The 14318-nt window shown below is 37.6% G+C and overlaps 1 long non-coding RNA gene across 2 annotated transcripts; it reads left to right on the plus strand.

The window, feature by feature from the left end:
* The first annotated feature begins 6048 nt into the window (after positions 1-6048).
* On the plus strand, positions 6049-7131 carry LOC122071703. 2 transcript variants are annotated; one of them, XR_006138255.1, is made up of 3 exons: positions 6049-6189; positions 6407-6494; positions 6842-7131. It is a non-coding gene; the product is annotated as an uncharacterized LOC122071703 (long non-coding RNA). The 2 variants fall into 2 exon arrangements; XR_006138254.1 differs by having other exon boundaries at positions 6407-7131.
* The last annotated feature ends 7187 nt before the right edge of the window (positions 7132-14318 follow it).

Here is a 14318-nt window from a genome sequence, read left to right on the forward strand (position 1 = left end):
TATGACTTCTAAATGGAGATAAAGAAGCATACCTTGGTGGTCTCGTTGAGCATAGCTCTGGCAGAAGTCCTGGCTTGGATCGGAGGTCAAACCCTAGTAATATGATCATATCCCCACCTCGTAGTAACGAATAAGAATCTACAATCTGGATCCTGGAGCTAAGGGCACATGAACTTTAGATTCTCATAGACTTAGGGCTTCAAAGAGATGAGAATATAAGTAGTGAGAATCAAAGCAACAACAAGAAAGAAAGGTAAACGCATACCTAGAGGATGTACAAGGAACATAGAGATCGCAGTCGCCAAAAGCCAGATGATCCACCATGTGCAGCAAGTATGCGTAATCCAACCCACCCCAGTGGTCGATATCTACCTCATTCAAGTCTTTGAACAGGGTTGCCCAAGAGGATATCGATGTCTAAAAATTTGACGAGTTATATCAGCAGAATAGAAGAATAAGGTATTTTGAGTCTTTGATTGATCAGGCAACACTTGGATTTGAAGTGGGGAAAAGGGATTTGCAGTCCCCCACCATACCACTTGGGCCATGCCGCTAAAACAATACAAAATAGATTAAGATTGAAACATTCCCTTTTCTTTTGGGTTGATTCCTGAACCTTTTTTTGATTGAATTCCGTTGAGCTCTTTTGATTGATTGTATTGTATAGTATCTCAACAATGCCTACAAACTTCCCCTCTCTTTTGTATTGAAATAAGTTGAGGAGAAAAGAGCTGAGGAGACACGTTCTGGTCATCGAGTTGGAATCGTGTATGACATAAACTCCCAAACAAACACGATGAATATTCGATAAGTGGACCGTTGGGATAAGAGTGCAGACACCTGTCAAAGCATAGATATCTGTTGGGTCGAGCGTGCCCGAGATAGTGATTGGTCTGCTACCAAATGGGACGCTAGTCAAAGCATAGAAGCAGAGAGGGGTAATAATGAGCTCACCCATAGGGAAGTGGAAGGTGTGAGTGTTGGGCGACCACCTCTCTATTATAGCATAAACTAGGTCTGCGGCCTTCTTCCAGACGTTTAGGTCGGTGACTCTTGTTCTACACCTAGTGCTTCAAAGTGGGGAACAACTCGTTGTACCAGTTTCGGACCTTGCTCGGGAGCCATACCTCCCATAGGATGGCTCCACACCTCTCTGCAAGGGTAGGTAATTAAAATCATTATTAAATGAAGAATTAGACTTACCCATCAACCATGTCGAATTGTAGAGGTGGTAGTGCGTCCCTCGTAAGGTGGACCCAGTATACCACTCTTTTGAAACATCCTCCTCCTCCCCTAGCTGAACCGGCCAGCTAGCCACGCCAAGGTCATTCCCCATGGGTGTGCTTCTTCCCCTTGGTGTCCTAAATCTAAAAAAATTCATTCCATAGCCTAAGTTATATGTCTAAAATGACAAACATACCCATAGTTAGCTCAAATTTTAAAAAATTCATTACACAACCCTGGGTATAAATCTAGAATGACCAAATACCCTCGGTTGGCCTAAATTTCAAAAATTGCATTGCATGGTCCATGGTACAAGTCTAAGTTGACTAAAATACCCTTGATGGCCTAAATTTCAAAAAGTTCATTGTATTGGCCCGCGATATAGGTTAGTTTGACCAAAATACCCTTGCCTAGGTCAAAAGATGCCGAAGATGGACAATTTAAATGAAGAACCATTTACCTAATCCGTAGTTTCTCAGAATGTCCAAAAGACAAAAATACCCTCATTCAATCTTTTGTTGTCCAAAGTGGCCAATTTGATTGTAACAACCTTTCTTAGGTTATGAGCAGCCCCTACATAGCCACGTTTGGCCAAATGCACAAAGGGAATATTTTGTACTAACACTTTGTAGGAATCACTCATCAGGAGCCGTTGGATACCTTCCCTCAATGACCTCTGGTTTCAAGTAAGAACAAGATCGCAATCCCTAGTTAATTCGGGGTCATGTTAATTTCTTGATTTAACGATGTTAACTACTTGAGTTTATTATTTTCCGACTTTCCATCCTCTTCATTTACCAATGGATTTCTCAGGTTTTTTTTTTTTTTTTTTTTTTTTTTTTTCAATTGAATTTAATGCTCGCATTTTTTTCTCATAGCACCTCTGCCATGCTTAAGAAAGATGACAGCGGTTTATACTCTCGTGAAAAAAATGTGGTAGTTCTTTTCTTTGCCCTTCAGCTATGGCACAAGACTAGGCCAAAGAGAGGCATTCTGTAGAGACCCAATTTTGTCACCAGCCTCCTGCAATGATGATTTACAAGATGTAGATATGATCTATGCTTCCACTTGGTGGAGAATTCGGCCTTTCAAATTAATTTGGACTTAGCTTAAAACCCTAGTTTAGCCCAAAACCCTAGTCAAATCCAAAACTCTAATCCATACATGGCCAAACCATGCCCGATCTTGTGGTACTCAATACTAACATATTGTACATTGTAAGATCCCTTCCTTACTAGTCCCAAATGATTCCGAGCCGAAAAAGGCTCGACACCCATACTAATGAATAGTACTCAAAAGACAATTTTGTCGATGTATGGAGCGAAATTTGGACCACCAGATCTCCCTAAATCACACCTAGAAGGCAAAAGCCCTATGGAGAGTAAGATCATCATCTATCTAATCCAGGGATATTCCTGTCCTAGCCTTGCAAAATCTTGCAGCCCCTCAAGCAACCCAGATGTTGCAATCGCCCGTTTTTACTGACCCTAGGCCAATTTTTGCCTTTTTTTGTGGCCCCATGAAGATTCACCACATCGGTTAAAAAAACCTATAAAAAAGGGACTATTTAACCATCCCAAGACACAAAAGGATATATCCTTTCACCTACACCTCTCCTTGTGAGTTACCTACCTTCCCAAGTGTCCCAAAGTGCTGAGAAGATCCTTTAATCTTCAATTTTTATCTTTTCTCATCCTAGCCCCTGCTAGTGGAAGTTTGGCTAAAACATTTTCCAGTCTCATTATCTCGATTTAAGTGCCAAAAAAAAATTTTAAAAACCCAAAAATTTGGAAAAATCACCTTACTCTTAATAATGTATTAGAAAGCTTTTAATAGCCTCGTCTTCTCCATATTCTTTCGGATCTCATCATAATTATATTAGAGTCCTAAAATTTTGGCAAAATGAAATTGTGAAGGTTATAGAAAGCTCGAAGTCTCCAAAGAAGGAAAGTAAATGGTTAACACCTACAAAAGTTCGCTACTACATCAATAGGGGCCCGCCTCCCTTGACTGTAATACGGATTGAGCATAGGTATAAACTCTCAACTCAAATTGCCATAATGTAAACTCTTCAACTCATATGTGATAGTATACATAGTAGCGTAGTAATAACTTAGCCATACATGTGGTATAGGATTAATTAGGGGAGAATGTCATTCTTAAGTATCTAGTAGGAAGGCTAGTTCGGTTGGGTGGAGTGGGTGCCTAAAACCTTCCCAACTCCATAATCATTGGGTTCTAAGCCCTAACCTTATGTGGCAACTCCAAACCTTATGTTCCCCAGTCTTAGATATGTTCCCCAAAGAAAAAATAGGCCGTTTTCAAAATAGGCCACCACGTATCTCCAAGGGGGTGTGCAACGATGTGGGGCCATGGATATGAGCAAAAAAGAGAGCCACGGACCCAAACCCGGCTTTTACCCTTACAAAAGGGAAGAATTAGTGGATATCTCTCAAGACTATCTTTTGAAGAGTGGACTAGACTCGGATTGAGTCAAACCACTATAAAATCTTTGTGTCTCTTGTGATTGTGTTTATCTTTTATATTCCGCATTTGTTTACAATCACGCATTTGAAGTTTAAAAAAACGAAAAGGTTTAAATCTATTCGTAATAATCTACTCACCCCCTCTAAGTTATCCAAAATTTAAAACACTCCAAAAATAAGTCAGACCACCACTCACCTTATCAGTTGATTAGGTGAAGAAATCCCCAAAATAATCACCTGAAATGTCTTGCTAGGCCTCACCGAAAAGTGATTGTCTCTTTCCAAATTACAAGTGTAATGGATGTTAAAATGTGCCTTAAAAAGAGTCTCATAAAAGATCTCTTAAAAATCTCATGAATTGCCTTAAGATAGTTTAGTAAGGTCCACTAGTAGATGTCACTAGTTTAGTAAGGTCCACTGGTAGATGTCACTGGTAGATGTCTAATCTACCCATGAGATCAACCAGTGACATAAATAGAGACTAAATTCAAATTTTACATCTTAGACAATCCACCATGAGATGTCACCGGTAGATGATCTACCTGTGGATGTCACAAGTAGATCAGATGGTGGGATCGATTAATGACACAAATAGTGGCTAATTTCTACCTGACCATCCACTAATAGATGGGCCCCAGTTGATGTTTTATCTACTGATCGATCTATCGATGACAGCCTAGAAAGTGTTATTCACTTCAGGGTTGAATCACCTCGAGTCGTATGGCCACGTTTGGTTCTGTGGGGTATCTAAAAGGTCTTCCCACTTTTATTAGGGTCTAATTGATCATATTTTAACCGATTCAATCGGGAGTTATGTCGATTCTGCAATTGAGACCCTAAGCCCACTTTTGAGTTAACGATGCAGAAGATAATGGAAAAATGCAACTCTAAAATAATGCAGAAGATAATGAAAAAACAAGAACAAGCAATAAACACAAATTTAGGTGGTTCAATAAAATTGCATACGTCCTCGGTGAGATAAGATCCTGCTTTACTATCAATGGATAATAGGGTCACTACAGTCCTGTCTGTCGAGGCACCTGCACCAGTACTCCCTGGATTAAACAGTGACGGAATACAAGACATCGTATATGAACACATTGGGCTCCTCTATACATTAGATTGATGCAATCCAATAGTCAACGGTGGTGAACTCTCTGGTGCATCATCTATTATAAAGAGTCAAATTAGACCATACGGCTCGGGTGTAACAATCAGATTGGGGAAGCTGCATCAACATGAGGTGCCACATGGTGTTGTAGATTCTATAGATGGTGGAAATGAGTTTTTGTGGAGGGAGAATTAACTACTCCACAAGAATCCGATAATGGTGGTGAGAAGGTCCATGTTTGGGGCCACTCTCGGCAATAATAACAGTTGGTGGAAAGACATTTTAGGAGACACTTTTGGTTTTGGTTTTGGTTTTGGTTTTGATTTTGATTTTGATGTTCCTCTTCTTGGCTAAGGAGGGGGAGGTTGGGTGGAAGAACGAAGTGGCTGTGGCGGCCATATTTAGGGATGTGTTTGCTTACTCAATTCTATGGAGACGATCACTAGAACTCTAGAACAAAAGATGGAACATTTTCCAAAGATTTCATTGATGATTGATCTAATCAAAGAAAGTTCTAATTGAAACTTGAATAATTAATTGGACTCTTTGTACTTTGTCCAGGTTGCTTGACATTTCGAACTATTGAAAATATTACTTGAAGTCCCAAAAAACTTGACTGTGTGAGTTTGCTGTTAGTGATTGAATAGAAAAATGCTATTTTACCCTTATGAGTTATTCAACTAAAACTTGTAAAGTTAAAAAAATTCAAAATGATTTAATTGAAAGCGAAAAAGCATAAATGGGTTTTGACCCTATGTTGGTTTTTGTTTTCTATCATTTTTTTTAAATAGAAATAACCTCCATAAATTAAATTATAGCAAATGCAATCAAAACCAATTTTGTAAACAAAAATAAAAAGAAATGATGCCAAAGACGCGCTGAGTAATAGGTAATTCCCTTTTCACCTATCTTCCATCTCAATTATGGATTTAATTCTCGGTATTAGTACTGGTATTGGTCTATGTTGAAACCGAATCGATTCAGAGAATCGATGTGTACCAGTCACTTTTATCTCTTGCTTTTCAGAAAAGTACGTGTTTTTTTTTTAGCGTGTTAATCCCGTAAAAAGATATAGGTAACCGATCCTGATGGATCAAAGATCAGAGACCGATCTCAACCGATACCAATACCATACAATCGATACGATACCAATACTTGAAACCATGATCTCAATACCCTTATGAAATTTGTATTTAATCTTTTGACGAAGAAAACAGGGGCGGTAGATTCAGTTTCAAACAGCTCCTCCATTGGCATTCTTCGATCCTTGCGCATCGTATCCAAGCTTAAACGTCTCCCCTAAGCGATAACCGAAGGAAGAGAATTTTAAAGTTCTCAGAACTGAGAGAGGTCTTAATCCAATACAACGTAAGAAAAGAAAGCACAAAATCAGAGATTTTAGTCGCAATACATAAGTGTTCCCTTTTCTTTAAATCTTTTCCTTATTGTCTTCTTTCGCTTCTTGCACCCAATCGGAATTTTCCTTGATACCCGAGGCTCGTGAGAATCCATATCACGTTATTTCTCTCCTCCTTCCTCCTAAAGAGACTGAAAGGGAGACTCGATGTGTTTGTCTTTGTTGCAGAGAAGAACTCAGGGACCTCTATCATGGCGTCGTTTACTCAAGGCGTGCTCTTGAAGCTACTCCAGCATGCCAGCGATAGAAACGTCAGGTAAAATGATCTTTTTCCATTCAATTACTACCAACAGATAACATCATCAGGTTTTTTTTGGTGTTCAAGTAATATTGTTAATGGTTTGGACTTTGGAGTGTCAAACAATGTTGACAAAATATAAGTGGTGTCCAAGTAATTATCCCTTAGATTATATGTAGTTGAAATTACCTTTCCCACTAACTGGGATGAACCAATTCTAAACTTGAAGTCTTGGAAAATGCAAAATGGAATCAGACAATCTATTCTATTAAATTGGTGCAAGAGAGATGTTTGTATTATCAATTGTGATTGTATATAAGTTGCTCGTTGAAATTCCTGACTGACAGATGTGGATTTGTCCATAGCCAAGAAACCTATGATGCTGCTGTAAATGACTTGGGCTGTACACTAGATGTGTTGAACGATCACTTGGCTACTTCAGGATATTTATATGAGATGTCGTAGCACTTGCTGATGTCTTCATGTTCACTTGATCGATCCATTTTGTTTAATGTTCTCTTCTAATAGATTTCAAATTATCAAAGAAGTTGTTGAATTATAACAAAATTCATGTATGTTGGACCTTTTTAGATTGAAGAGATGATTAAGTGGAACGATTTTAGGGTGAAAAAATAAAAAAGAATCGGTGATGGAATGGGTCCCCATCTATTCCAATTCAAATTGGTTTGGAATTGGTCTAATAACCCTAAAATCAGCCATTTGATTTGAAAAATCACTAATTCGGGAGAATCTTTCTAGTAATATTCTGATTTAGAGTGGTTGAAGTCGGGATCAATACCAATCGAAACTAAAACAAATTGACCGATTCATAATCCAAATCATCAAATTTTTAAACTAAGAATAGCTGGGAAAGTTTGATCTATAACTTTTATGTGAAAAGATAGGTTGCTTTTGGGGCCTAACCAATCCTCTCCTATGCCCTCCTACCATTGGAACAAAAATTAGTGAGGGGCGTAGTCTATTACTCATATATAAAACAACTATATCCTTCAAATTGCCATGCATATTTGGGTGACTAATTTTATTTATTTATTTGTTTGTTTTAAATAAATCAACTTTGAGAATGTAAAAAAAAACTCAAAATTCAACTAAAAAAGAAAAAGGAAATACCCTTATTAAACCAACTATCTAGGTAGACATTACAACTCTTTCTTAGTTAATACTAACACCAAGGGCCCGTTTGTAGAAATGGAATAAAAAGCGTTTGATAAACTGTTTCATTTCACTTGTTTTCAGAAATTGAAATTGAAATTTCTACCTATTTATGATTCAAGAAACGACACAGGCAAAACAAGTAGAACTTGTTTCGCCATTTCTGGAAACGACTCGTGGCCATTCTTTCGCTGGTTACTATCGACTTTTAAAAACATGACTTATCAAACACCTTCAATTCCGTTTCTGTTTCTAGAAATGGAAATTAATGTTTCTGCCGTTTCTTAAAACAGAAACAACAGAAACATTATCAAACGGGCCCCAAATAATCTCATGCCTCCCTACTCTTCTCTTCTCTTCTCTTCTCTTCTCCCTTCCTCATTCAATATATGTTCAGAATGACCAAGTTCTAACCCTATGTGTCATCCAACATAATAATCGTTTCTTTGGCCTTGTGTAAACCTTGTATCATTCATAAAAAAAATGGGGGCCCTTCTTTGAACTCTTTACATTGTAAAAGATGACGGAGTTTTTAACTTCAAGGTCTTTCTTCCTAATAAAACTGAACCAATCTTTCATAAACACAAATTAATGGCCTCCATTGTAACCTTGTCTTCATCTTCTTCTCCTCTAGTATACAATGTTGGAGCTAGCGGGAAGTGTGACATTCAATAATATAACAAGTACTAAGGTGTTTGAGAGATCGGCCAAGATATGCAAATTTTAATCTCATATCGTCTAAGGGGAGATTACTAGGCTAATTGATAACCTTTAGCTTCCTTAACATAGTATAAGCATTTTAAAGCCTTAAGACCTATGGGCTAAAGATGACAATATTGTACCAAAGTTAATGGGGTCAGAACGTCACAAATGGTATCATAACAGACCCCAATAGTGTGTGGGGCCACAGCGAGGACACTGTGCTAAAAGGAAAGAAGATTATGACACCTAAGAATACGGCAAGTACCTATCAGGGGGTTTGAGAGATTGGTGAAGGTGTGTAAATTTTAGTTCCACGTTGCTTTTGGAGAGATTACTGAGCTACTTAATAACCTCTAGCCTCCTTAATATGACACAACGCGTTTTAAAACTTTGAGACCCATGGGCCAAAGAGGACAATATTATGCCAAGTTTAATAGGGCTGAGACGTTATAGAAAGTCCAAACATCACTAGCTGATGGTACTTTTTCAAACAATTCTTGATATATAAGTCTTGTTGATATAGAAATTCATTGAATCATGGAAATGGGGTCAAACATACAAAAATATATAACCTCTAGGCTCAAAATAAACATGACTATGGTAGGTATTTCCAAGTTTCACCACAAATACCAAATATAAGCGAGGTAAAAAAAGTTTTGATAGACCCATTGTAGGGACCTTTCCTACAATTCCTACCATATGGACAGATGATGAGGTTATCTTGGTATTGTATGAAGAGCTTATAGATTGGCTACATCTCAAATTGCATAATATAATTCAATCAAATACCTCATGTATTGGCATGCATTTCTAAGGATGTGAATTTGTAACCGAAACAGTTTACTGAAACCGAACCGATTCGTTTACATCGAAACTGCAAAACCGTTTAGTAAATGGTGCAGTTATGGTGTCAAGTTTCAGGCTGATTAGCTAAACGGGTCGGGTGGATTTCAATCGCGGAACCCATTGGTTTCAAACCAAATTGAAACTGTTAAAACTGATCCGATTAATCTGTATAACAAAATAAAGAATGGGCAGTAATCCGTATAACAATTAACAATTAAATTAAATGCCCATCCTGCTTTGGTACGATTTGTTGCAATTCAGTTCAAGTTTAGGCTTTAGATCATGAACTTGTAATCCATATATGTTACTATATTATTATGTTATCATAGATGGGGTGTTTTGGCTGAACCACCTATCATTTTAATATTTTATGCTATAAAAGGTTGTATTTGGATGTTGTATGATATTAGTTTTAAATGTTTGAGAATGACCATGCAAAGAAATAGCACTAGATTATCAAATTAAGACATACCATCATTAATATAGAATCTCTTATTTGTGGTTGCCAATTATTTTTTGATAAGTTTATGATCTTCAGTTTAGAGATGGTTGCAAGTTGTAACAAACCGATTGTGAACCGTTTTACAAACTATATGAAATAAATCAAAATCGAAACCGTTTAAAATTGTGAAACCGACACCATTTAGAAATCGTGGAAACCGAAACTGTTTACTAAACGGTCACGGTTTCAGAAAGTGGAACCGTTTAGTAAATGGCGCGGTTATGGTTTTAGTCAAATAAATGTGAACCAAACCGATCCGCACCGTTTAAACCAAAACCGAACCGATTAACACCCTTATGCATTTCATATGTTCTCATGTGGGCCTACAATATTTAATAATTTCAATACACTCTCTCATGGCTTTGAATTTTTGAAGTCTTGATTATCAACATGGAAAACCCTGACAAGGAAGAAACTATTGATTGAGTAGGATTCCTAGCAATCTACCTATCTATAAAATTTGGACCCCCCTAATATGTCTCATAGCAGTTATTGACTTTTATTGTAGGCATGTAGGAAAAGTTCTACCATCGATGTCTAAGATCTGGGCTCCCAAAAGTTTATAATTATTGTGCCCAACAAATTCTAGTTTACAGAAATGGATTTTTGGGTATTTGATAAACTTGTTTTTCAGATCGTTTGCACCGAGATCTACAACACTGACAATGGCATCAAGGATTACCTTCAAGGATTTTTTGGTAGTTGATAAACGAATTACCTTTTGATCGATTTTTTATTGGCCTTGTCTCAATATTTTGGCCTCAATTTGTTTCTAAAAACAGCAAAACAAGTAAGAAAAAAAAATATATATATATATATGTATGTTTCGCCATTCACGTTTCTTGTATCATAAATTGTCATAAATTTTTATTTATGTTTCTAAAAACGGGTGGACGAAATGGATTTATTAAACGCTTTTAAGGCCGTATTTCCGTTTCTTGGCACAGAAAAACCAAAAGCATGTTTCTAGGAACGTCATCAAACGGTGCCTTAGTTTAATGCAATATGGCAATTCCAACAGTTTGATATCTAAGGAATGGCCAAGATGGTTACTTCACAAATATATTAGTTTCCATCTCTTGATAGTCCAAGTTCTTGCAAACTTCCGATTGTCTTGGACTTATCAATTATTTACTATGCCATTTGGATTTGGGAAAATAAATAAATAAATAAATAATTCCATTGATCTATTTGCTCATAAATTTCAGCCCCATTTAGCATGTCATGTGACTCAACCAGGTATGCAGTCTGGTCTATAGATTTTGTGATAAATGTGTCATGTTGGAAAGGAATTGCTTTACTACTTTAGAAATCTTTTAAAGTTTAATAGGATAAAAAATATTTCTTTTTTTTTTTTGCAATTATGAATTGTTTTCAGTGAATAATACTACTATTAAGAGGTGAATTTCAGTAAATTGATTTTTTTTTTTCTTAATGCAAAGTAGATTGAGATAAGAGTTACCAAAATCTTAGGGTCAAGAATATATTTTAAGGCAAACATTTAAATACAACTTTTATTTGTACTTATGCGGATTGCTGGAATTTCAAGATTTCCAACTTGATTATCCATCCTCAAAACTTTGCGACTCAGGTGAGTCCATGATAATGGTAACTTACATGTATATGACCATCGACAATAGCCCTTGGCATCTTTGGAATATTTGAAAACAACATTCTGATGGAGTAAAATAGGTAAAATTGCACTGCTGACTCTCTCTAGATCTCTCTCACTAGGAAGGTCTTATTAATGGCATCAAGGACGGTTTGACCCAATTCTAATCCATAGTTGCAGGAATAGTGTCCCTACCTTCCATGGGATCCCCATGACATTATCAATAGGCCTTCCTTTAAAAAAAAAAAAAAAAAAAAAATGGTTTTAATATTTCAGGACATGTTGAAATCTAAAATAATGCAAGAGAGAAAGTGTTGTGTATGTTCAAGATTTTGGGTACAATTAAAAGTGTTTTACAGGGGAGCATTTCTTCAGACCTAGGCTGGGCTTGCTGGTCTGATGTGAACAAGCCCATACTTATATTGGGTCTCTTGGCAATTATTCTTGCCTGAAGATCTTTTGGGCTTGATGTTGTACAAAATTATAGGGTCAACCATTACATGCCCACTCCAACTTAATAAAATTCTCTACCTGCTCAAGTGGATAAGGCTCTGACCTCCATTCCCATTGATGGCCCAAAACCCAGCTCCACGTCTCTGGACTAGATAATCCAACCCAATCCAGTGGACCCTCGCCTAACACCAACAAAATGTGGTCCATGCTAGAAGGCTCCAACATTCATGGATCGTGCACAGCTGTAGCTTATTAATCTAAAGAAGCCCTTTCAAACGGAAAGGTTCTCATGTGGGTTCCAAATCTAAACCTGATATCTTGGAGTACTATTTACAAATCTAAATCTCAAGGTGGATTTAGTCTAACAAATTCAACAACTTACTTTGGAAAATCCTCAAAAAAATCTGCCATACCTCTCCAGATTAATTCAATTTTTTGACATTGATGATCTCTGCCATTTATGCCATTTGCAAAAAGAAACTGATTGGCAGATCTTCCTTTCTTGTGACTTCTCAGAGCACATTTGGACAGTTGGGTCTCTCGGGTTATGTAGTGGATGTCTCTAAAGCTCTAGTTTCTATGAATTATAAACCCCAAGGGAGTAGCCGAGTAGGCAAGGGACCTTAGCCTTAGGAAGCGTGTGGTTTTGAATTCGACTCCTCTTATTTCCTTGGGGTCACTCACATGGGGATATTTAGTGCTCTTCACTGCTTTCAGTGAAAGTTGAATGGTTGTCATTCAACTCCAACAAGAAAATCCAAAATCCACTCTCATGATCTCTTTTCACCTTCAGCATTGCCATCAACAGGAAGAGACTATTAAACTGACAATAAACCAAACAAAATTAAAAAAAAAAATCTCCAAAAATCCCTTCTACTCCAAATGAAAATGCGGTCTTCCTAAACCCACAGCCTCGATCATGTCAAGAATACTGGGAGACCACTCCATTGTATATTATGGATATCATTTGGATCATGAAAAACAACATCCATTCTCCCCAATCTTGCCACAATTATCTCATCACCCGCTCTTCAAAACCCAACTCCCTTAATAGTTCTATCTAAACCTCCCTACCACTGACCACCCCATTATTATCTCAGATTGGTAGTTTTGATCCACTCACAAAAGCCGGTTAGGTCATACTATTCCTTCCACGGGGGCCCACTTTGAACTCTGGAAATCCCTAATGGCCCAATCTATAAGGGCGGGTCAGGTGGGTTCTTGTTTGATCCACTGCTCAAATATTTGACCTCTAGGGATATTCTTATCATTCTACATTGCTCTACCATATCTCATGTGTACTGGGACAGCCAATCTTTGCAGTGCATTCACGTGCCTGTGTGTGAAGTTGCACGTGTGTGGACGTATCTTCATGGGCTCCACTCCTTATTGATACCAATAAAAATGGGGACCCTGTGATTCACAGCCATAGGCCCACGTGAGCTGTGTTGATCCATGAGACACAGAAACCAACCTTGGCCTTGGCTTCTACTAATCTGAAGTTTATCTACAAGACTACAACCAAAACTGAAGTCAGACAGACTACCTAACGAAAAAGGGCTCTTCAAACATCAGTTGCGGGTCTAAATTGATGAATCCCACCTAACATATAATTGAAGCAATAGGCCCAAACTATGAATGCTTGAAGGGTCATGAAAATGAATTGCAAGCCACTACAGCTAGGGGTTTAAATTTCTATTCTCTTTCTCATCATTGAGAGACCCTAAAATCTGGTGGAAGAGGGACTTTGCAGACGGGCCTTAAGGATGATGAATTGATGATGGCCAGTAGAATATGTCTCTTCAAAGTGGAGCTCTGGGTCCGTGGGTCCCTTTTCCATTAAATTTTATACAGAAAATAATCAATATATTAATGACAGGTAGATGACAAGACCAATATGGCTATCAGAAGCTCCCATGCATGTGGGGTCTCAGTTCATTGGACACTCGAACTCAATTATTGAGTGGGGCTTTGGTCTTTTTCTTGGGATGGGTTAGGAGAATGTCCAGAAACCATGCACACGAGTGCTCTTGATTGGATCCAGACTGGTAATCTTTAATATGCACCAACCAATGATTTCCTCTCTCTCTCTCTCTCTCTTTTGGTAAGGTCTTTCTCCCATTGACTTCTGCACAGTTCACATGTCCTTTTTGCTTTCCTTCACCACTTGCAAATTGGAAGTATTCAAAGGACGGAGCAGTCATAATGACTCAAGAGCCTATTAGTGATGATGAAGAAAGACATGGATATTGATTGGTTATGAAATGTGGAGCTGAGAAGCATTGCATCAATGACAACTTCCAGGATTAAAAACAGATCTATGAGATAAAAATTTACAAAACAAATTGGTTTCTTTATGGTTTACATTTACTTTCCCAGTAAATTTACCTGTTTTGTAATTTATGAAAGGAAGAATGCTATCTCTTTAAAGGAAAAAATCGTGTTGCTCTACGCATCCTTCCATTGATCACTCCTACTAATTTGCACCTGTGTTAGGAAATAGCGTTCTCTTACCCTTTCATTTTTCTTATCTAGTAGATCAAGAAAATTATCT

This window comes from Macadamia integrifolia, unplaced genomic scaffold (assembly GCF_013358625.1).
Source record: "Macadamia integrifolia cultivar HAES 741 unplaced genomic scaffold, SCU_Mint_v3 scaffold_5A, whole genome shotgun sequence".
Classification (NCBI taxonomy): Eukaryota; Viridiplantae; Streptophyta; class Magnoliopsida; order Proteales; family Proteaceae; genus Macadamia; species Macadamia integrifolia.